This window comes from Cupressus sempervirens, chromosome 5 (assembly GCF_028749045.1).
Source record: "Cupressus sempervirens isolate cs-2001-9-10 chromosome 5, ASM2874904v1, whole genome shotgun sequence".
NCBI lineage: Eukaryota > Viridiplantae > Streptophyta > Pinopsida > Cupressales > Cupressaceae > Cupressus > Cupressus sempervirens.
The window spans coordinates 697,925,948-697,948,721 of NC_143122.1; the positions used below are offsets into that span (position 1 = coordinate 697,925,948).

The following is a 22,774-nucleotide window of genomic DNA, read 5'->3' on the forward strand; positions in this document are numbered from 1 at the left end:
ATCCTTGACAACCAATTTATCATCAATGTATTTGTAGGCTTCCCTCATTGCGAGTCTATATCCACTGATGATAGAAGTTGGGTGAATTTTATTCTGAACCAGGTCATTTTCCATCTATGGGAAAACTGACCTAGAAAACCAATTTTGTAATTTTGATATAGGGGTACTAAAAGTGTGCTTACAGCTAGCTCTGACTGGGGAATATGCACTGTAAAGTGCATAGAGAATCCAACATCTTTGGTTAAGCAAGTTCCTTAAGCATTGGGTTATGGAGTCTAGACCAAAGATCAATAAGAAAGTGCATACGGGGAGGGCGAAGGGGAGCAGGGAAGACTTGAAACAAAGCAAGAGAAAACAACAACAACAACCAAGCAAGGAAGGACTATGCTAGACACACCAAAATTGAAAAGGAAAATATTGACAAAAGGTGAGGAGACCTCACCAACAGAACAAAAAGTAAAGAGAGATTCATAGGTGACCATTTACAGGGAGAGGGAAATATGAACCTTTCCTATATAGAAGAAGATGCTCCACCAATTTGAAGAAGCATTGATAACTCTTGGCTACTCCTTCGTTGTTGAGCTTGAGTCCAAAGACTATCTGCAACATGATGACCCATAGGGCCTTTCCAAACAGCCATGCCTCATTATAGATTTCTAATTTATCTATGCCTCCATATATATCCTTTCTTATATTATTCACCTCTTATGATGGAAGAAGATATTCAACATATTCTGAGTGTATCACTGGATTATATTCCAAATTGTTTCTTTTAGCATTATCATTTCTATTTGTTCTATTATTATCCTTAGCATAGATATCAATGTTCAAATCAAGATAAAAAAAAATAGAATATTGGACATCCTCTAGAAGTGGGAAAGCATCATACCATTTGCAAGCATTGTCAAAAATAACTTTTGATTTCGAACTAGCACTGATACGTGCATCTCCATTTTCCACATGTTCAAACTTCTCTTGTGAAGAAGAAAAATAATTACCAGATTTTTTACATGTTGCTGGAAAATAGTCACATGTGTTTATTTTATTACCAACAACATCACCTTTATCAAAAATATCAGCATTAGAAGCACTGTTAATAACCACTTCAGATTTCAAACCCAAGCTAAAACTAGATGATTCTTCATTACTCACAGACTCTAACAGAATTGAAACATCTTCTTCATCTTTTGCATTTGTTAAACCTTCAAGATGTTCATCTAGATTTAAAACTTCAATATTTGAATTGACTAGGGAAGAGGACTCACATATAATGGGCATCATGACTTGATTAAATTTTGTTTCAAGACTGGAAAAATCCTCATTTATTTCTTTGTCTTGCTGTAGTACTTCATTAACATCTGATACCTCTTGTTCAAAATCTACTATTGCATCAATTTCTTTATCAACATTTTTAGTAGGATGATTGACAAAAAACATCTCAACCTTTCCCTTCACACATCTTTGATCAGAAATATCATTCAGCATTATGCTATCTTCAAAACAAGATATATCTGATATTTAATTTTTACTAGCCATAGTGAAAGAAGAATCTAGACTATTATGCTCTTCAATAACATTAAAATTTTCATTTCTAGCTTTGGGATAATCTTCAGGAAAATAGTTTGAAACTTCACTCACATTCTTTTCATCCATTTCACAACTTTCAACAACACAAGGAAAAGAAAACATAGCCACATTTTCTTTTTCAATTTTGCTTACCTTTCCCTCAGGATCTTCAAGAATCTCCATAGGCTAGAAACGTTCTTTTTGCTGATGATTCATCCATGATACTTTCACTGAGGATGAATAAGATTCAAGCTCTCTGGGAATAGGGAAGATGAGAGGAGGCGAAGCATCTACTTTAGGATTTGCACTAGTATCTTCATTCACGCTCATATCTTTTAACTAATAATATCTTTGTTTCACTCTCCTCAACAAGTCCATTGATTGGGGATCTTATGTGTAGCATAGATTGTTCTTCATACCTCTGGTTATGCTCTTTTTATAAGTAACCCAAAGACAATGAAGCATAGGATCACTTTTAGCATTAATTTCTTCCATCGATGGCATAGGCCTTCCATCACGCTCAAAATTATTCCTTGATACCTTAGCTGCATCTTAGCATTTTTGTCTGAAATCTTGTAGAGCATAAAATCTCTTTTCAATCAGCTCCCACAATTCTTTAGATTGATGGTCTTGGGCTGCACACAAGTTGTTCCTTGTGGCATAGCTAATGCTCTTTTATAGTTTCCCCAGAGTTGTTGAAGTATAGGATCATTATCAATCACAATCTCTTCCACAGATGGCAGAGGTCTCTTTCTATATTTTGCTTCATTTCTCAGAGGAATTTGACTTCGATACATCTCATAAAATTTCTTGTACAATGGAGCAACAAAAATTTGTATAAAAGTTCATCAGATTTATGAGGAAAAGGAAATGATTGTTACCTTAATTTTCCCCAAGTATCACTAAATGTTTGACTTGGTACTTGAGCTAGCCTCTATTTTTGTATTTGTCTTTGTAACCCAGTAGCCAACTCTTCAGCTAGTTCTTCTTCTTTTAAGACTACACTAGCTCTTCTGTAATTGGAATTATGTCCTCATGAGGTAGCACCAATTTTTTCTCATGGCAGGTGAAGTGACTAATCTGTGACTATTGGTATTCTAACCAAGAATCTCAATTGTCACCAAGATTCTATGATTGAAAAGAGCTACAATTCAACCGTCTCTTGATTCATAAATTTGGGTTCTTTAAGAAAGGAATCACCAATTGTTTAGGAAGAAATGAAAATGAATAATGTAGCTTCAAAAATTAATGTGTTCTTCTTTCTTTAGTCACCAAGGTCTGTTATATAAGCACAACTAGATAAATGATAGAAGACCTTTCGAATTCTTCAAACTCTGATAATTGATAGGGTTCTTTTCAAACATAGAGTCACCAATGTAAAGATTTGGTTCTTTTGAAATAGAGTCGCCAATTGCTCTTGGAGCAATAAATTGTAAGAAGCTAGTTATATAACTATGCTCTCCATAGAAAAGTCACCAAAAATTGTTGGTTAATAGTTTGTCCTCCCATTAGATTCGCAATCTCTGACTCTTTCAGCACCCAAGGTGAGAGAACAAAGAATGTCACCAACAATTGGGTCAGTGTAAGTCTTCTATCACTACCCTCTGAATTGACAGGTACAACTCCTTGATTGTGTTTAATCTTCAATGAATATGTTTTTCTTATTGATCACCAAATTATCTCTTATGGTTTTAACCAAATTGTTTGTAGACACAAACAATTCAGGCAAGGATAAGAGTGGATAAACTATAATCCCCAATGGAATGTTGATCATAGATTATCATAAAGTTTATCTTCTAACCTAAATCTATCTATTCTAAAAATGCATATCCTACTAAGGAGAATAGGAGCAGAATTAGACATGGCTAGTAAATGGAATTACTTATGCTGCAATTACTAACATGAAATGGAATTCAAGTAGGAATTACAGTTGCACATACAATTGTACTTTCTATTCAGATGCATCTAAATAATTGAATGAATAGGAGAAGAATCATACATGAAAGGTAAATGGTATTACTTTTACTGCAATTACCAATATGAAATGGAATCCAGTAAGCAACTACAACTTCACATATAACTGTTCTATCTATTCAAATGAAAATGAACTAATAATGGCACAACAAACATGAAGTAAAGCTAGCAACTGGAATTACTTCTGCTCCAAATACAAGTTTACCAACCCTCTACTTGCAATGAAATGAAATATCTAAACTAAAATGCCCTCTCTTCTACTCCAGCTCTATGACTGTATGTAGCCAAGAAGAAGACCTCTTCTTTGTTGATGCTATCTTATTTATTCTCCCTTGTTGTCGATCCCTATTCAGTTTCTATAACTAATTCTTTCAAGAAAACTTATCTCTTCACTTTCTATCCTTTAATATGTGCCTCCTATTTTATTTATAATCAACATTTTATTATCCTTCCTTTTAGCGTTGCATTAACTTCCTTTCTATGGAATGGATAGTTGTCTCTAGATTTGCATTCGGGGTATCTCAATTAGATTTCCATTTAACAAATCATGCCCGAGGATAGTTTTTGGTTTTTCTCTTATATGAATTTATTTGCAATTTATATTATCATCCTTGTTATCATTTTTCCAGATAAACATGTGGACTGCTGCGGCTCTAAATATTTGGGCAAGATAGCAATGATCTTGAAAACCCAATTTTTATGCATTGTTGATGTTGATTAATATACTCCGGCATATTGGAAGAAAAACTATGAGTCATATTAATCTGACACAGTCCTCTCTAAAACTTGATAGGAATGCCACCTTCAACCTTACTAATGAAAGGAAGGCGCCGTTGCCATGGACTTGAGATTTTTTGTTTTAATAACCAAATCATTAAAAAGTGTCTCCATAACTAAAAGCCATGGCCTTAAATCTGTGGGTTCATGAGAGTTCTAGCTGTCTTCATTACTTTGGACCATATGGCTCTACATAAAGAGTTTTCCAAATTTTATGTTGCCATGCAGTTATCTTAATAAAAACATGAAGCTTTACATCCAAGACACAGAGTATTCATACATGAGAAGGAAATCGGGCTTGGCCTCTAATATTGCTCAAAAGTTCACCTTTACTTAGCCGCTAGAATGAAACCCTGGTCGTAACTGCTTGTCATACACTTGAAGAGATAGACTCGGGTGTTAATGTTATTGTCTTGGCAATCATCCTTAATTCTCTATCATTGTGAATGTCCTATGTAGGAGTAATGAAGATAAAACAATTCATATGAGCTTTTTCTATTTCCATGTGTGCTGACCAGTGAACGCACCCCATGGGGAAATGAACTCGATCTTCCTCTGCGTGTCACCATTTCTCACCAAATGAAATAGCCTACACATGGGGTTACGTAGAGTAATCTTTCTGTGAATATAATGGAATAATTATGATGCCAGTTAGTATCAAACTATGCTCACAAAGGTACCGACACTAGTGAATCATGTGAGTTTTGGAGATGCAGTCAAAGCTATATATTCTATCTAGAGCTCGTCCATTTTGCAAGTACTCTAGAGCTAAATAGCCAAAAGTGCCTTTATATCATGATGGACAATTCTAGGATAGCAATCATGATGTAGATAAGATAGCCCCCAACTTGCTTCAAGTGCTATCTTCAATCTTGTTGGAAAACTTAAACGTTGAAGAGCCAACAGGTTATCCTTGAGCCCCACACCCATCTACCCTGTTAGGTCACTGTAGGCATCCATTAACAACAGGAATTTATTTTTGGTAGGTGATATTTTGAATTTGGACATTGAGGGGGAAAGATATCACAAAAAGGAATGTTAGCAGATCCACTTGTTACAGAGACAGAAGAAAGTATATTCAGTTTCTCCAGCTGCACGTGACTCTTCTGTTCATTCTGTGAGTTGGTTGTTGTTTTTTTTGGTCCTGTTGAAGCAGTGATTTTTCTAGGCACCTTTGTATGCAGTCATTAGAGCTACAAGTTTAAAATTTTATTGAAGTTTGAAGTATTACTGGTTTCAGGTTATTTTAGGGTTTTCTAGTTGAAGCCGAATGCTCCCAAATTTTGTAATAGACTAATGAAAGATTGAATAGAAAGCAAGCAGGCATACTTGAATCTATCTTCCTTTTATATTCATTGCATTTGAAAAGTTTTTTTGAAAAGTTAAATCTTTGGCCTTTCTGGTTTTAATGGTGAAAGCATTCACACTGAATTTCTCTAAGTTATAATATTTCAGTTGAAACAGAACACTCAGCACCTACTGTATTTTTGTGCCGAGCTCTTCAAGTGTCAAGCATTTTCTTTGTGAGCCAAGCTAACTTGACATCCATTGGTGTTGAGCTTTCTTCTTTGTGTGCCGAGTTTACTCAGCACCTATTGCCTAGCACTCGACACCTTCATGTGCCGAGCACTTTTTAAAGTGCCGAGTAAAGATTTTAGGTTTAGGGTTGTGAGTTGTAATTTAAGTTTATAATATTTCTCACATGGTATCAGAGCTTTGAGGCCCCACATCCATAGTGAGTTAGGGCATTTGTTTTCTTGGGATATTTGACATGGAAGGAGATGTAGGAAAGATATGGCAGCAACCACCATCCTTTAATGGGCAAAATTATGATACATGGGCAAAGAAGATGAAGACCATAATGGTTGCAAATGATTTGTGCAAATTTTTAGTTAATGGATTCAATGATGTGACTGATCAAAATCAGTATGCTGCCCTCAGAAATGCACAGAAGACTCATTTGAAAGAGTCAAGGAGGAAAGATGCAAAAGCATTAAGTTTGATTGGAGTAGCAATGATAGAGACAATATTCCCAAAGATTGTAGTAGAAAATTATGCAAAGGAAGCTTGGGATATCCTTGAGATGAACTTCAAGGGGACTGATAAAGTCCATACAATAAAGCTACAGAACATAAAGAGGAAGTTTGAGAACCTTTAGATGAAGGAAAATGAATCAGTTGTAGACTTCAGTTCAAGGACCTCCAATGTGATTAACCAACTGAAGTCAAATGGAGAAGACTATCAAGAGTAGAGGATAGTGGAGAAGATATTGAGGAGTTTACCTCATAAATATGAAAATTTGGTCATTATCATAGAAGAGGCAAAAGACCTCATTATTTTGACAATGGATGAGTTGATGGGTACACTTCAAACCCATGAGCATAGGATCAATAGATCTACTTCTTCATCTTCCCAAGAGCAAGCATTCAAAGCTCAAACAAATCCAAGAGGAAGGGGGAGAGGAAGAAATGGCTCAAGCAAAAACTCCAAAGGTAAAGGCCGAGGAAATGGAGGACAAAGAAATGCTGCAGTAGAAAGCTCAGGAAGAGCAGATGGAGCAAGTAGCTCACAAAATACTTCAAGAGGAGGTAAGAAAAAATACAAATCAAATAAGAGTAATGTAGAATGCTACTACTGTCATAAATATGGGCATTATGCAAATGAATGCTGGAAAAAGCAGAATGATTAGTTAGGACAAGCAAATGTGGCTAATGTGAATATGGGAAGTGGAAATAATGCCATTGCCTTCATCATGTGCAATGTTGGTGAAGAAGGAAGCCCTAAGGTTTGGTACCTTGACAGTGGACGTAGCAACCACATGAGTGGTAATGAAACCTTGTTTTCATTCATTGATAAGAGTTTTAAATCAGAAATTAAGATGGGTAACAATGGAACCCTACCAGTTGTGGGCAAAGGATCTGGTGAGAAGAAAGAAATACAAAATGTGTATTTCACCCTTGGTATGAAGTACAATTTGATGATAATTTCTCAGCTCATTCAAAATGGATACAAAGTGTTGATGGAAAATGACAGGTGTGTCATCCATGAAAAGGATGAGAGCAAGAACTTACTTGTAGCAGTTCAAATGACAAAGAACAAAATGTTTCCCTTGAGGATAGAGACATGTTTCTCATCTCAAGTTTGTGTTGCACCTCACACACAAGCAAGTCTAAGGAGTGTGATTGACCCTTCATAGTTGTGGCATCTCAGGTATGGTCATCCTAGCTATGCTGGTTTAAATTTATTGTCAAATAAAAGAATGGTAGATGGTTTGCCACATGTAGGAAATTCTTGTGACAAGTATGAGGCTTGTATTTTCGGTAAGCAACATAGGCTTCCCTTTAATTTTGGAAATTCTAGGAGGGCTGGATATCCAATAGAGTTAGTGCATACTGACCTAGTCGGTCCTATGCAAGTTACTTCCATTGGGGGGGGGGGGGGGGGGGGGGACTTATTTCATGACATTTATTGATGATTTCAGTCGTAGGACAAGGGTGTATTTCTTAAATAATAAATCTGAAGCATTTGATACATTTTTAGAATTTAAAGCCCAAGCTGAAAAAGAATGTGGACACTATATCAAGGTCCTTAGGTCAGATAGAGGAGGGGAGTATACCTCTAATTATTTTGTAAACTTTTGCAGGAAACATGGCATAAACAAAGAGCTCATAGCTAGCTATACACCACAATAGAATGGAGTGGCTGAAAGAAAGAATAGGACCATTGTTGAAATGGCAAGGAGCATGATAAAAGAGAAAGGTCTCCCAACTAAATTTTGGGGAGAGGCTGTGGCAATAGTAGTTTACCTAATTAATAGGTGTCCTACAAAGGTAGTCCATGAAAAAATTCCAATGGAAGCATGGTCACGAGGAAGATGGACAGTTGAATACCTAAGGGTGTTTGGATGTGTTGCATATGCACATGTGCCTAAAGAAAAAAGGAAAAAAATTGATGACAAAGGTGTGAAATGCATTTTCACAGGGTACAACCCAGAATCAAAGGCATACAAATATTATGACCCATTGAACAACAAGATGATGCTTTCAAGAGATGTGGAATTTCTTGAAAATCATTCTTGGTATGGTTCAATTGATGAGTCACTGAGAACTTCAAGTCAAGTGCCAATCATGAGTTAATAAGACATTGATGAAAAAAAAGAAGGAGCAAATAGAAGAAAAGGAAAGTAGGTTCAGTCATTTCTGAGCTCCTCTAGGCATGACTGAGTGTCAGTGCCGAGTACCAGTGAAGACCGAGCTAGTCGGCAATGCAGCAGTAGTGAAGATTCTAATCCTACACTCTCCTCCCTATTACCAAGAAAGACCAAGAGTCTTAGGGAAATATAACAAGATGAAAGGTATGAAGATTATGATGAGAGTGTTAATTTTGTATTATTTTCTCATAGTGATCCAATATATTTTGAAGAAGCTATTAAGGAGAAGAAATGGTGTAATGCCATGGATGAGGAAATAGATGCTATAGAAAGAAATGAGACATGGGAGCTAACTGAATTGCCTCCAAAGAAGCATGTGATTGGAGTGAAATGGGTCTACAAGACCAAATGCAATGCTAAAGGTAAGATTGATAGGCATAAGGTAAGGCAAGGCTGGTAGTCAAGGGCTATAAACAATAGTATGGAAGAGATTATGATGAGACCTATGTTCTGGTTGCTAGAATGGAAACTGTGTGTGCTGTCATAGCAATTGTAGCTTAGCAAAAATGGAAGGTATTTCAAATAGATGTGAAGTCTGCCTTCCTAAATGGTGTATTGAAAGAAGAAGTGTATGTGGAGCAGCCACCTGGTTATGAAGTTGCAGGTGAAGAGAATAAAGTATATAGATTGAAGAGAGCTCTTTATGGCTCAAGCAAGCTCCAAGGGTGTGGTACAGTAGGATTGATGCATATTTGATGAGAAATGGCTTTAGCAAAAGCAATGGTGAGCCCACTCTTTACATCAAGGCAACAGATGGTAATGTATTGATTGTTGTCTTGTATGTAGATGACTTGATTTTTACTAGAAATGACAAGGCTCTAATTGGTGAGTTTAAAGAGGCCATGAAAAGTGAATTTGAAATGACAGACCTAGGTCTCTTGAAGTACTTTATAGGGATAGAAGTAAAACAAATGCATGATGGCATATTCATCTCTCAAGAAAAATATGCAGGGCAGATCTTGGAGATATTTAAAATTCAGAACAGTAAGGCAGCCCCCACACCAATAGTAGTAGGTCTGAAGTTGAGCAAGGAAGACTCTAGCAAGAGAGTGGATCCAACATTATACAAGAGTATGGTTGGAAGTCTAATGTATTTGACTACAACTTGGCCATACCTAATGCATGCAATATGTCTAATTTCCAGATTCATGGAAACACCAAAGGATTCCCATTAGCAAGCAGGAAAAAGGATCTTAAGGTATGTGAAAGGTACCAAGGGATTTGGGATTTTGTATATTACAAATAATGAATTCAAGTTGGTTGGTTACACGAATAGTGATTGGGCTAGAAGTATAGATAATAGGAAGAGCACTTCCGGATACATATTTCATATGGGATCAGGTGCAATTTCATGGGCATCCAAGAAGCAACCTATTATTGCTCAATCTACAATAGAAGCTGAATACATAGTAGAAAATGCAGCAGCATGTCAAGCTATTTGGTTAAGGAGGATCTTGACAGATTTGAATGAAAGGCAAGAGGATGGAATCACAATTTATTGTGAAAACATCTCATCAATTGTATTGTCCAAGAATCCAATCTTCCATGGGAGAAGCAAGCATATTGAGATCAGATATCACTTCATCAGAGAGTTGTTCGAGAATGAGGATATCAAGATAGATTTTTACAAGTCTGAGCAGTAGCTAGCAGATATTTTCAGCAAGCCATTAGGCATTGGAACCTTTGTACACCTAAGAGAGTGTCTCAGTGTAGTTAATTTGGATCAGCTGTGATCCTTATTTGTTTGGCTTGGGACAAAGGGGGAGTGTTGGAAAACTTAAACGTTGAAGAGCTAGCAGGTTGTCCTCGAGCCCCACGCCCATCTACCCTGTCAGGTCACTGTAGGCATCCATGAACGACAGACATTTATTTTTGGTACTTGAGATTTTGAATTTGGATGTTGAGGGGGAAAGATATGACAAAAAGGAATGTTTATTCATTCATTCACAGAGTTCAAGTAGATCAAGTAGATCAGAAAGAAGTTTAGTAGAGCAGAGAAAAGGAAGAAGAAGAAAGTGGTTAGTAGATCCACTTGTTACAGAGACAGAAGGAAGTATTTTCAGTGTTTCTAGTTGCACGTGACTCTTATGTTCATTTTGTGAGTTGGTTGTTGTTTTTTTTTGTCCTGTCGAAGCAGTGATTGCTCCAGGCACCTTTGTATGTAGTCATTAGAGCTGCGAGTTTAAAAGTTTATTGAAGTTTGAAGTATTATCAGTTTAGGGTTATTTTAGGGTTTTCTGGTTGAAGCTGAATGCTCCCAAATTTTGTAATAGATTAATGAAAGATTGAATAGAAAGAAAGTAGGCATACTTGAATCTATCTTCCTCTTCTATTCATTTCATTTGACAAGTTTGTTTGAAAAGTTAAAGCTTTGGCCTTTCTGGTTTTAATGGTGAAAGCATTCACATTGAATTTCTCTAAGTTATAATATTTCATTTGAAACAGAACACTTGACACCTATTGCATTTTTTTTCCGAGCTCTTCAACTGCCGAGCATTTTCTTTGTGAGTTGAGCTCACTCGGCATCCATTGGTGTTGAGCTTTCTTCTTTGTGTGCCGAGTTTACTCAGCACCTGCTGCTTGGCACTCAACACCTTCATGTACTGAGCACTTTTTCAAGTGCTGAGTAAATATTTTAGGTTTAGGGTTGTGAGTTGTAATTTAAGTTTGTAATATTTCTCACAAATCTAGTGTTCTAGTTTAGAGATGATGCAGGTTGTTTACTATCATGTAGAAACTCATCTAAACTGCCCAGAAGCAAGTAATCATAGATGAACATTTTAGCTGATGGAAATACACAATAAGCCCGCAAATTAATAAGGTTTCTATGTTTAATGCTTCCCAAGATCTCCAACTTTCTTTCAAATTGGTGATTGGATGCCACACCACACTTGTCAATTCTTTTTACAGCAAATGCACTATTTTCACCCATCACCAATTTATACACGATCCCAAAGCCTTCAGAGCCAATGATGTTACTCTCTTCAAGAATTTCAATCCTTTTAATAATCTCTTGGGATGTGTATGATAAATCACCATGGAATGTAATAAGTTTTCTATCTGGCTGGGGTTTGGGTAGCTGTTCTATCTTAGTGTATTCCTCACTGATTCCTTTCTTATGTAAAAAATAGACCCATAAAAATACAAGTATCACAGTGAGAAATGACACCCATCGCAACCATTGCTCCAATAAGGAGCCCATTCAAATACCGTGCCATTTTCCTCATAGACCCTTTTTTAACAACACTACCACCATCAACAATACCACTGCTATTATCAAGAGCTGTAGCTAGAAAATCTAGTGTATCCTTACAAAGCTTTTGAACTTGAAAACCACACAAGTCTAGATTTCCAGTGAATAACATATTAGTAAAATCTCCCATTACTCTAGTTTTAGGGATCTCTTCTGCAAAGAAATTTGTGGAGAGGTTTAAAAAAAATCTTAGCATGCCTAGCTTTTGAATTGATAGAGGAATTTTTTCTTTCAACGTATTATTTGATAGATCCAAAATCATAAGACGGGTCAGGTTACCTAGCTCTACAGGAACTTCACCTTCTAAGTAATCATCTCACAAGTAAAATGCTCGCAACTCTTTGCAATTGCCAATCTTTGGAGGGATAAATCCATGTAGCCTATTTTCATGAAGAGCTAATGTAGTCTCCTGCTCGATCCTTGTGCAACATGCTTCTTAGGTCTATTGTTTTATTATAATAACTTCATCTAAGAGAATGCTATGCTTAAAATTCCTTGACTGAGGCACTTGGATGCCTTGTTTGGATGCTTGTCATGGCCAGTAACCAATACAGTGGACATTCATATATCTGCATTAAGTGACAACAACTCCAGAACTTATTCATTTTTGACTGGCCTAGCTTCGAATCCACCATCTAGTCATTTTTGCAATGAAATGTTGTCCATGGTTCATCATCTTCTTGGTAGTAGATGCCACATTGCTAAGAGGTGTGGGATCTTCAATTCTCAAGAAGTTGAAAAGCTTAATTATCGGATCAATCTTAGGACTACTAGTAATAAAACTCTTCACATCTCCAATAAAATATGCATCACTAGCAATGCATTCTTCTAAAAACTCATCTACAGAGCCAAGGAATGATAGATATATCTACTTCTCTTTTGCGGATCCTATCAAGCTACCTTGGATCAATAACAAGAACTTGCACTCCCATCTGCATTTTTTTCTTCTAAAGATTGAAATCCAAACATGCAATTCTTGCTGGGGCCACTCTTGTAGGCATTCCTTGAGCTGCTCGACCAATTTTTAGGGCATAAATTTTTAATAGATAACTATATTTTGATCCCTGTCCATGTGCCTTCAAAATATTGATGTCCTTTATCAGATACTTCATTTCACCTTTGCTTCGAGGAGTTTTTATTGCTTGGACAACTTCAACAACCATTTTTGAATATAGGTCATTGTTAGTAGCTACAATTTTTTAAGACATGCTAGTCTTCACATAATTGATAAGAAAATCATTGCCAAACTTCTCATCCTTGACAACCAATTTATCATCAATGTATTTGTAGGCTTCCCTCATTGTGAGTCTATAGCCACTGATGATAGAAGTTGGGTGAATTTCATTTTGAACCAAGTCATTTGCCATCTATGGGAAAACTGACCTAGACAACCAATTTTGGAATTTTGATATAGGGGTACTAAAAGTGCACTGATGGAGTCCTAGATATTATTGATCATCTTGCATGAAAGTACAAACCATGAACATTTAGAGAGAGCATCAGAAGATTGTTGGGTAGTTGAGAGGATTTGGAAATTTCTTACAAAGATCATCCAAATATTATTGGATAATTTAGATGATTTCTATTGCTTAGTAATGCCAATGATGCATGCAAGAATATTTAAATAAGAAGTTGATGTAATTATGTAGTTGTTCATTCAAATAGAGAAATCCTAGATGCTCATCATCATGGAAAAGCTCATCAGCTACAGTGATAAGGTTATTATTCTCTTCTTAGCAAGTGAAAGGTTTTTCTTCTCTTATCTGTAGCTAGCTTGTGATTATTGTTATGGGTAGGGATAAAATGAATGGATGCTTCAGATCATCTAACTTGTATATATCCTCTGACTCAGATATATTCTAAGCCAAAAATGGGAAACTCTACTATAAAGCGAGTACATGCTACCTCTACAATCTCCAAATTATCACCTAGTTCCTCTACATGATTTTTTTCTTGTACTACATTTATTTTTTATATTCACTTTAAGGATGCATAAGTTTAGTTCTATCTTCCATTATTCTATAGTAGTATATAGATCAGTGTAGATTTAGAGAAGTATATGGATTAGTATCCAAAGTAGGTTCTAGCTTCCATTATTCTATAGTCATCTATATTTACTTAATATTTTTTTATTTCTACTTTAATTTGATATCTAGAAATATTTGATTATGTTCCTTTCCAATTCTTGTTCCACTTTGCACGATTATTGGATTTGAGTGGCTGTGCCAACTTAGAGAGTGTCCCATATTCATTTGGTCAACTCAAGCCTTTGAAATATCTCATCATTGGTGGTTTCCAAGATTTGAAGATGCTTAATGGTGGTTAATTCACTCATCAAACTAGATGCAAAATATTGTGAATCATTAAATGAAGAGGCAATGGACATCTAATTAGTGATGCAAGTAAGAGGCACACACTCCAAAAATATCCTACTATCCCTTCCTAAAACCAACTCAAGACTAGGGTAGAGTTGAAATGGTCTTATACACAAACACACCAACTTCACCCTCTCAAACTCACCCTATCTTCGAAGTAGTCTAATACCTTCCCCAAAGCACAAATCCATTGATAAACCTCACTTCACCTGCATCCTCTAGGATCTTAAACTTAAATACACTCTAATAAATTATTCCCTACTATTCCACCAAGATTATTGGCCAACTAATAAGTCTAGGGCTTCTTACTACACCAAAACCACAAGTTACACTAGGAAGCCTAAGAGGGGCTCAATCCTAGTAGCCCTGTTTTACCAAAAAAAGCTCTAAACTCCACAAATTGCAAATAACCTTCCAATTTTTTTTTAGAATCTATTATTAAATGAGAAACCATATCTAAATCCCAAAGATGGTTTTTGGGTCTCAACTATAAAGCCCTTTTCTCTCGAGTCCTACTTTCTAGGATTTATGGCTTGAAAATGCTATTTAGCCTTGTAGGCTCACAACCTCAATACCAAAGGTGGATTTTATTTCTCCACAAACATTAAAATCATCCTTACTTGCCTTCCACCAAATCTCCAACCTCTAAGATTCATAAAATGATTAGTGTGCTATATTTTCAGTGCATCGACATGTTAACAACAAGAAAAGTAGTTCCAAAATATGGCTATTGTGTCTCAGGCGGGTAAACAACACTAGGAACCTCACCATGCATGTTTCTTACAAATAAAAACCTTCCTTTTTACCAAACACTAGGAAGTTTTATATTAAGAGAAATACAAAATGTACATACAAACCCTTATCATAGTCTAGGGTAAACAACAAATACAGAAAAATCCAAAACCAACTATTGCTTTATCATATTCAAACAAAACAATCATTTAAGAGAAAAGATAAAAACTTCTAAGAATGTAATTAGTCACCTACTATCACCTACAATCAAATATGGAAACATAATTATTGACTGTGTATAAATTCTCTCCTAAAAACTATATATTAACATTCCAAATCCGTATATATCACATTAACCTCTTCTAGGTGGAAGGAAAACAATTTATATAACCTCCCCTTTGACGTTACAACTTTACCTATTCAATTTTGATCCAAACAAAACTCTAATTGTTGGACTTCCAGATTTTTGCAAGAAAAGCTGCACAAAAGTTGCATGAGAACTTTTATTGCAATTTTTTGCAATCTTAAAATTGTTACATAATCTAATCACAAAAACTTCACAATGCCTACAAAACTACACCAAAACACTTAAATTTTTTAAGAAATTTGAAAATGATGTTTTTGGTCAACACCCAATGTTAGACCAATTGTTGACCACCCTTTGACTATACTTCTAACCTTATTATAACATGAAATCAACTTTCCTATATGTATAATAAGAATGACTAAATAATCTTGTGTCATAATTTTTAGTTTTATTCACTACTTTTCAACATTAGTTAGACAATATATTTGGTTCTCAAGTAGAAAGACTCTTGTGGAAACATGTAGTTAACATAGAAAATTTTATGGAATCTCCTTGTTAGGAATTTTAGAAATAGATTTAGATCTAAAATTGCCAACATTAATATCTCCAAGTGAAGTAACCCAACCTTCAAAAAGATAACATATTTGGTAAAGGTTATTGGTTAATGTGAAAATTTCATAGTGTTGTATCAACTCTAATACTGAGGAAAATTGGAGACAATCCATTTTTAAAAATGAAACATCACCTTCTAGGTGTGTGGAAAACCTACAATCCTATCCAACATAGATTACTTGATGAAAACCCATTGCAAAAACTATATACATGATTTTCCTAGCCTACATGGAGCATACTCATAATCGACTTGTATTTATGGTTCTAGCACTAAGAAAAATAAAATAAGGAATTCAATTAATGAAGGACCTTAAGCTTGTAAAGTCATGATGATGGAGATATCTAATCAATCCATACAAATACTCATTTGCAAAAGTCTCAAAATATATTGCACTTAATGCTCGATCACCTTTCATTATAAGTCCTACACTACAAGTAATAGAGTTCCATGCACATCAATCAAAGTCATTCATACATCTTCACTCAAGTGTAATTTAGATTCCTTATATAGAGTACACAAAAGATAATAGAATGTTGCATGATCTCCCATTTAAGCTGGTGATCATCTCTTGGAATAGTCACACCTTGTCTATTGTAGAGTATGTTGCCTTTAATCTAGTCATTCTACTTAAAATGTATTGATCTTGCAACTGGCTAAAGATATATTGATTGGAATGCCCATTTATTATCCTATATTTGTGATAAGACTTTGGAAAATAAACCAATAGTGATGCATGTTTAGGTCTGTGATGTTTTTAGCAATTATAGTGTTAGAATATTGTTAATTGTGTGTGGAGTTTCCTTTTCTTTTTCTGAGGACCTCCTTCAAGTCCTTACCTATCTTTGTTCAAAGCCTTTTCCTCACCATTTATGTGTTCACCATCCCTTGAAGTAGCTGGTCGAAGTCGCAAGCTTCCGCGGTTGTGATCCCTTCCTTTCAACCACTTTGAACCACTTTGAACCTTGGTTCAAAGTAGTTCAAAGTAGTTCAACCTAAGATTTTCATACTAACACTTTTTCTTTGGTAGGAAATATTCTTCATGTAGCGAATTTCTTTGAAGCACTTTGAACCACTTTGAATCTCAATTCAAAGTAGTTCAAAGTAGTTCTTGATTGGAATGATCGGTGGTAATTTATTTCTAAAGTATGGTGCGCCACCTTTTCACAATCAATTGATGGTCTTGTCAGAATATCAAGAATCAAAAGAATTTGCCCTTTTTTCGAGGAGGAAGTCATCATCATTAGAAGTGGGAGAATAGATCTTTGATTCGAGGAATGATCGCATATTGTATGAAATCAATCATTGTTAATTCATGTGAGAAGAGAAATCATTAAATGAAAACCTCATGCAGCGATGCTTCGAACAGGCCAAGCTTGATGTGGGGTGATGTGTCATCATGCCTATTAATTATCCAATACTTCCACATGTAAACCTCTCCTTTAATAAAAAACATTCAGTAGCTTTGTAAATTACTTTGCAAAAACCTGATTTCGAAGAGAAGGAGCTGTTAAGGAAGATAGAAGAAGTTATTTGGTTTTTAGTGAAAAGAAGGTGAGAGTTTAGAAATCTTTGCTTTGTTCTACAAATTTGTTATTTTCAAAGGATTGTCTGCCCGAGGTTTTGCTTGTTTTTTTTGAGAATGAAGTCAGTCTTGCACTTTTTCGGTAATGCTTCTAGCCTTGAATGTAAGAGACCAGTGATCTGTGATACAAACTTAGAAGGGGTAAATGTAGAGAAGCTGTAAACAAATTTTCTTGAGAATACTAAGGAGATTAAGGGATGCATGGAAGTGTTAACAAGTGGGTTAATTGAAGCCGCTACCTTTCCTCTTTCTTTCGTAAACCCTGAGCTTCTGCAACTTTTCATTGACCATTATGATGTAAGGAGTAAAAGCATAGTAAGTGAGAATGGTAACACCATACTTTCCATCTCAAGAGAAACAATTTCATCTGTTTTACAATTAACAAAAAATACCTTTGTTGCATTCTCAACCACTCAAGGTTTAGCCGAATACCAAGAAACCCCTAGCGTATTTTGAAACACTCTCACTAGGAAATGGATCGAAGTTAACTATGGAGGTGGGTCTAGGCTGTCCAAGGTCATAACTAAGGATCACATGAAACCACATATACATGACCTGGTTGTATTGTTGCATAGAGTAAAGGGTTCAGCTAATGAATATTTGTTTGAAGAGTGGATGTATAGGTACATTCAGATTATCTTAAAGGGTGAGCAATGGATGGATTGGGTGGAGATCATTGTATATTCCTTGAGGAATCAACTCAAATGTGCCAAAGAATCATGTGAGGATTTCTATATGGCCTTGTATTTAACTTATTGTATTGCCTGTACATGTGATCTCACTACCCTTCCACATGGGGTATGGAATGAAGAGATAATTATCTTCCAATATTGTCCTTTGTTGCAGAAAGATAGAGTTTTAGAGGATTTTCATAAGGTGCATGATGTATTGTATGGAAGTTTTTATTTGACTCTGAAAAGCGTTCAGATGTCGTGACTTTCTCTTGAATTGCAGAGGCTAGTTCAACAGTATGGGAGTCACTTCATTCAATTTCCTAGGTTCACATATTTGAGAGTTGGAGGGTTTGAAGATGAACCTGTGAAGTTACCTTGATATGCCCTTAATTGTTTCATTTTAGCTGAGTTATGCAGATAGCTTTTCTCTGTCATCAAAGATAATCTTCCTCAGGAGAATTGGGAAATGGCTTTCCCTATCAAATTGGGCTCCTTAGTTTGTACTAATATGAATAATGCTTCCATCATCGAAAACAATTTTCTAGGATTCAATCTTGGTTTTTATCACAGCGGGAGAAACTTTGATAGTAAGGGATATGTAGCTCTAACCCTTGGCCTTGAAATCAACCCTTCAACTGCTCCTCATCTAGAAGATCTATGGAGAGATTGTGGAAATGAAGAAGAAGTATTGAAGAAAGACCATTCTAGATTAACCTTATAGCAAATCAGTTCTTTCAGATTGAAGTTCAAAACACAAGGAATTATTGAAGATGGTCCATACCTAATTGAACCTGGTTGGGAGGAGTCAAATGAGGAAAAGTTCCTAGCAGTAGACTGGAGCAAAGAGGAAGAAGATGATATTAATTTGAGGGCTAGATCTATATTAACCTATATAGATGATTGGTTACAGAGGAAAAGAAGAGGAAATATCAATGAGTCTTCTCCTAAGGTGATTTCTTCCCCAGGGCCACTTCAATCTGACATTCCATTTTCTCATATTGCCAGTGATGGATTGATTCCAGTTAAGAAAGTGAGATCCCCTCCCCATTCACAAGCTATGGTTCCTAGGATGAGATCCCAGTCCAAGTCTAAAGCCTCGAAGCAACCTAGTATCTAGAAGCAAAAAATGATATCTCAAGGGCAGGATTCAGATGATAAATTTGTCTCCCCTCATGGGGTAGATGGCGAGGTTCAATTCATTAAAGCCCTGAAAGTAGATCAACCCAAGTTCTTAACTCCAACTAGAGACACTCAGGTGATGTCAACAACTCCTACTGTTCCTTCGTGGTTGTCAAATTCAATCAACAAGAAGTGGAGTCTATAGCCAGTATCCACATCGGTAAAGGACATAGTCACTAGATACGTGGCTAGAGGTTCTTAAACAAAGAAAGTGAAAATGGATGCTTGTCTCACCAAAGACCCGATAACAGGAAAAATCATAGCAAAGGTGGCCACTTATAAACAAAATAAAGAGTCTAGGGAGATTGATGATGAAGGGTTCAAAGTTACTTCTGTTGAACTAGGTGCTATTAATAGGAATACTGACAATAATTTCTTTAAGATTTCTGCTGACCACATGCTCACACAATCAGAGAAAGATTCCAGAGAAAAGAAAGAATTGAAAGAAATGGTGGTGACAATGGCTGCGTACATCGATTCACTGATCAACCTAGGGGCTACTCCCATAATCTAGATTCCACAGCCTTTCGACCCAAACTCTGTTGAGTGCCAATAGATGATGAAACAAATGTAGAGGGGAAAACTGCTAACTGATGCCATGAAAAACTGGGTGAATAACATAGCAGACCAGTGAAATAAGTTTATTTCTGAAGTTGCTAGTGTCTACTCCAAAGGTGAAGCGCTGCTAGGGGAGATTCAAACCTTGATCCTAGTATGGAAAATAGAATTAGCACGTTGCCAGGTTGTGGTTCTCCAAGTATCAGAGGTTGAAAAATTTAGGGTTCTCAAATTCTTGAATGAAAATCCTATGAAGACTGTGGACCCCTACATGCTTTTTATTTTGAAAAATAATATGAACTGGAAGGAGTCTATCTACAAAGAAACCATCAAAGAAATACAGGGCATCAAAAATAAGATCACAGAAATGCATGAGGAACTGGTAAAGGACATGAAGATTGTCAATCCTATAGGCATCTTACAACTTGATGAAGGGAATATGGACATTGAAGTATTAACTAGGAGTTTCACCGAAGCAGTAGAACAGATCAGAGACAAAGAATTGTTGAAGGTCGACGATTTCACCTCATTGGCAAGCATCGAATCCATGTTGCACCTTAATGAGAACTTGATGCCAAGTCAGAATCTGAAAGTGAAGGAGTATAGGTGGCAGAAAGATGCATGCAGAGCCCGGTTGATGAGCTTGAAAAACCCATACTCCCATGCCACACAAGAATTCATGTCCATGTTTTAGAGTTGGAAGCTATTGTGCCAAACTGTCGAAGAGGAGGAGAAAACTGACGAAGATACCAAAAATTGAACCATCGCCTGTTGGCACTCTTTCTTTTTGATAACTACTTTCTAGTTTAATAACGATTTCTTGTATTAATCTGATAGGGCTGGGTTTTGATGGAGGCCCTTCAGATTTGAAAAACTATAAATGCTAGGGCATTGAACTATGTTTTTTTTAGCAAATAGGGGATAGAAGATAGAAGTTAGATAGTAGCATTTCGATATAGATTTTATCTGGATAACAGTGATTAGTGATAGTATATGAATGTTTTTTCTTTCAAAGACTTGGTGCATTGAAATTTGAATATACATATGTGAAGAATTTTGAATTATGCTTTGAAACTTTGTGTTCAGAGTGTTGAATCATTATTACTTTTTGGATGTGATTTGGTGATTTGAAAGTTCCAGATTGCTGTTACTTGGTTGTAAGTTCTTTTAGTTTCTGTTCTTTGTTAGTGATGCATGTTGAGATTTTAGCAAAAATTCATTCTTTGAAGTGGGTTTTCTTTTTCATATCAGTTGAATCTGTCCATCTTTAAGTAGTCTTTTGATAATTACCTCACTACCTAGGAGTAGTTGAGAGGCCCTTATGCACTTTCAGGAAAAAGTGTGAAAGTAATTTTCAATTTATTGTAAATTTGGTAAGGGAGTTGTACCTTCAAAAAATTGAGAGAGGAAGTGTAAAGTAAAAATAATGCTTTCTCAACTGTAGTGAGCGATTCTATTCTTTTATAATATTGGGTGTAGAGTAAATTTGATAAACTATTTAAAAGGACAATTTGTTCACTAGTAGATTTTTGGTGAGTCTGCTGGGGAGAGTCCCTTTTGAAAGAGCCTTAACCCTTAGATGTAATGTATAACAATGGTTCTTCCACATAATGAGGTCTTCCCTGTACTATAACCTAACCTTCGATTTGAAGATACTCAAGAAGACATAATCTCAGACCTAGTTGCAACTGCTTGGCGAGTACGCAGGAGTGGTCAACAATACCAACAAGTATTAGTGATTCTTGAAAGAGAAGAAGAAAGAGCTGAGTTGTTGAGAGGAGTGCCAAAAGTTCAAGAGGTGGCTATTTTGGATAGATTGGCCTAGGAACCTGCAAGGCGTTGAACTTATAAGTAAGCTAGAACTGGCTACCCATAGATACACAAGAGGAGAAAGAGAAAAAGGAGTTCTTGATGAAAACTTTGAGCCATTGAAGAACCTAAAATTCTTGCCAGACTTTAGCGATCCTAAAAAGAAGCAAATCAGATCTCAAAGCAGGCCTAACTCACCACCCAAAAATCCCCTTTCTCACCTTTAGTACAGTGTTTGCTTCCATTGAATACTCTTGTTCTAGCCTACATATCAACCCAACCCTTGCAAGTTGTACCACCTAACATGGATACTAATCAACCTTGGGGGCAGAACATAGGTCCATTAAATTTGCGTGTGAATCTCGCAGCACTTCCTAAAGGAGCTAGTGAGGTTTTACCCAAGTTTAGTGGAGATGGCAAGGTTTCAACAAATGATCATTTGAGTGCTTTTCATTCTGCTTGTGCTGTTATAAGTGTCCCCATGCAGGAAGTTGCTGTAAGATTATTTGTGCAGACCTTGATTGATGCCACTGTTGACTGGTTCAATCATTTGCCTCATCATTCCTTTACTAGCTGGGATGATATGAAAAATGCCTTTGAAAGTAGATTCAAACCCCTGAAAAATGAATGTTCTCTATTCTCTCAACTCAGTCATATGAAGAAAGATATGCATGAACCCATGAGAGAGTTTGTGGCTAAATTTAATAGATTGGTCCAAAGAATTCCTACAACATCTAGGCCCAGTGCAAAAAATAAAAAATCATTCTTTATTAATGCTATCCCAGCGGATATAAGTTTTCATCTCATTAAAGATGCCTATGCTGATTTAGACACCACTTAGAGGTTGGCTATTCAATTGGAAGATGCATTCATTAATGCTGGTAAGTGGAAAAGAGATGTACATACCCCCGGGACTGCTTCATCTTCTACTCCCACATACCCAATTTTGCAGAAGTTGATGAATGATATATCAATGATGAAGAGACAGCAAAAAAAAATCCATAATCTGTATTAGACCCCTTACCAGGACATTCAAAGATGACAACAGCCTCAAAATTTTGGTAAAAAACCCCTATTAACTACTCCTCAAACAAGACTACAAATTGAAGAAGTTCCTAAGGAAACGATGTGTTCTTTTCATATGACTTCAGACCATGATGAACGA

The 22,774-nt window shown here is 36.1% G+C and overlaps 1 pseudogene; it reads right to left on the reverse strand.

The window, feature by feature from the left end:
- Positions 1 to 468: 468 nt before the first annotated feature.
- Positions 469 to 12,341, reverse strand: LOC149557906 (LRR receptor-like serine/threonine-protein kinase FEI 1; annotated as a pseudogene).
- Between the last annotated feature and the right edge of the window lie 10,433 nt (positions 12,342 to 22,774).